Source organism: Arachis hypogaea, chromosome 16 (genome assembly GCF_003086295.3).
Source record: "Arachis hypogaea cultivar Tifrunner chromosome 16, arahy.Tifrunner.gnm2.J5K5, whole genome shotgun sequence".
NCBI lineage: Eukaryota > Viridiplantae > Streptophyta > Magnoliopsida > Fabales > Fabaceae > Arachis > Arachis hypogaea.
The window spans coordinates 115,909,215-115,911,977 of NC_092051.1; the positions used below are offsets into that span (position 1 = coordinate 115,909,215).

At 31.8% G+C, this 2,763-nt stretch overlaps 1 non-coding gene across 1 annotated transcript; it reads left to right on the forward strand.

Moving 5' to 3' along the window:
- Positions 1-266: 266 nt before the first annotated feature.
- Positions 267-370, forward strand: LOC112761770 (small nucleolar RNA R71). The gene has a single exon (XR_003182148.1). It is a non-coding gene; the product is annotated as a small nucleolar RNA R71 (small nucleolar RNA).
- The last annotated feature ends 2,393 nt before the right edge of the window (positions 371-2,763 follow it).

Here is a 2,763-nt window from a genome sequence, read left to right on the forward strand (position 1 = left end):
GTTGAGTCAATATCTTGTTCTGAGCCAATATGGCATTCAGAGTGTCAACTTCCAAGACTCCTTTCTTTTGAGCTACCCCATTTTTCACAGGGTTTCTCTCAGAAGTATACATGAATTAGTTGTTTGCAACTATTTCAATGAGTTCCTGTGCCTTTTCAGGCGTTTTCTTCAAATGAAGTGATCCGCTAGCAGAATGATCCAAAGACATTTTGGATATCTCAGATAGACTATCATGGAAGATTCCTAAGATAGACCATTCTGAGAGCATGTCAGGAGGACACCTCCTGATCAGTTGCTTGTATCTTTCCCAAGCTTCATAGAGGGATTCACCTTCTTTTTGTCTGAAGGTTTGAACTTCCACCCTGAGCTTGCTCATCTTTTGAGGTCCAAAGAACTTGGCCAAAAAAGCATTGACCAACTTTTTCCAAGAGTCTAGGCTTTCCTTAGGTTGAGAATCCAACCATATCCTAGCTCTGTCTCTAACAGCAAAAGGGAAAAGCATAAGTCTATAGACCTTCAGGATCCACTCCATTGGTTTTAACAGTGTCAAAGATTTGCAAGAATTTAGATAGAAACTGATGAGGATCTTACAATAGAAGTCCATAAAATTTGTAATCTGTTGCAAGAGAGGGACTAACTGAGGCTTTAGCTCAAAGTTATTTGCTCTAATGGAAGGTATGGAGATACTTCTTCCATAGAGGTCAGAAGTTGGTACAATGAAGTCACCAAGAACCCTCCTTGCATCTCCTCCATTGTTCTGTTCGAAAAGCTCTGTGAGGTTTCCCCCAGAATGTTGTGCTTTAACTTGTTGTAAACACTTCTTTAGGGTTCTCTCAGGTTCAGGATCAAAGAAAGTTTCTTTATCTCTATTCCTGCTCATAAACAAGAAAAAGAAAACAAGAAAGAAGAAGAATGAGAGCTCTATGTAAAAGAATAGAGGACTCCCTGTGAGATGTAAAGAAAAAAGAAGAATGAAGATGGAGAGAAGAGAAGAAGAATTCGAATAAAGGGGGTAAAAAATTCAAAAATTAGAAGTAAGAAAAGACACTAGAATTAAAATATTTTTGTTTTTATTTTATTTGTTAATTGAATTCGAAGATAAAATCTAATTAACTAAAAAGATTTGAAAATTGAATGATGAATTTCGAAAAAGAAGAGAGAGAAGGAAGTAAGAGATTTTCGAAAATAAAAGAGAGAGTAATTAGTTAGGAGGTTTTGAAAAAGAAGAAAGAGAAAACAAGTAACTAATTAGGAAAGATTTGAAAATAAGATAAGATAGAAAATTTGAAAAAGATTTAATTTTGAAATTTAAAATTTGAAATTTGAATTTTGAATTTTGAATTTTAAAATTTGAATTTTGAAAATTAAATTTTAAATTTTGAATTTTGAATTGGAAACAAGATAAGATAAAGATTTGGAAAAGATTTAGTTTTTTGAAAAGATTTTATTTTAAAATTCAAATTTAAGATAAGATAAGATAATGATTTAAAAATTAATGAAAGATAACAAAAGATAAGATAAAGATTTGAAAAAGTTTTAAATTTTAAATTTTAAAAGAAAGATAAGATAAGATAGAATCACAATTAAAAGAAAAGATTTGAAAACGATTTTAAAACGATAAGGTTTGAAATTTGAAATTTGAAATTAAGATAAGATAAGATAATAATTTAAAATTAAAATTTGAAATTTTTGTTAAAATTTTTGAAAAAGTATTTTGAAATAAAGATAGAAAAGATATTTTTGATTTTTTTGAATTAATGAGGAAAGATAAAAACAATCAAAAGACACCAAACTTAAAATTTTTAGATCTAAAACTCTAAATTTTTGAAAATTAAAAAGAAAAATACCAGAAGACACCAAACTTAAAAATTTTAAGATCAAAACAAGAAAAGAAACAAGAACAACTTGAATGTTAAGAAAGAACACTAAGAAAAATTTCGAAAATTCTAAGGAAAAGATAAACACACAAGGGACACCAAACTTAAGAATTGACACCAGACTCAAACAAAAGACACTATTTTTGAAAAAAATTTGAAAAGAAAATAAGAAAGTTCGAAACTTTAACAAGAACAAGAACAAAAACTCAAACAAAAAGATAAAGATTAAAAAGAAAAGCAAAGATTTTTGAAAATTTTTTTATTTTTTCGAAAAAAGGAAACAAAAGACTCAAATAAAATTAACAAGTACCTAATCTAAGCAACAAGATAATCCGGTAGTTTGTCAAATCCGAACAATGCCCGGCAATGGCGCCAAAAACTTGGTGCACGAAATTGGCTCCGCAGAATTCGCACAGATAGACCGGCAAGCATACCGGGTCGTCTAAGTAATACCTCAGGTGAGTGAGGGTCGATCCCACGGAGATTGTTGGTTTGAGCAAGCAGTGGATACCTTACAGATCTTAGTTAGGCGGATAGAAATTATAGTTTGTCACGAAAAGTATATAAAACAGATAAATAGAACATTACTAGGTAGATAGGAATTCAATGGTGATAGAATGGTTGAGGCATCAGAGATGCTTTGTCCTTCCGGATTAAGTTTTCCTGCTGTCTTCTTCAATAACCTTCTAATTCCTTCAATCGTAACCGTAAGTGATTTACTCATGTCCTCTCATCAAGTTAATCTCCTCTACTGTAGCAATCCACCACGTTGAAGTGACTCATGTCCTCTCATCAAGCCACCTCTAGGTTTCTCACTGTAGCAGAAGATAAAGCTCTAAGCAATCCACTCCCCTTCACGATCCTACTCAAGGTGCCATAGACAAGG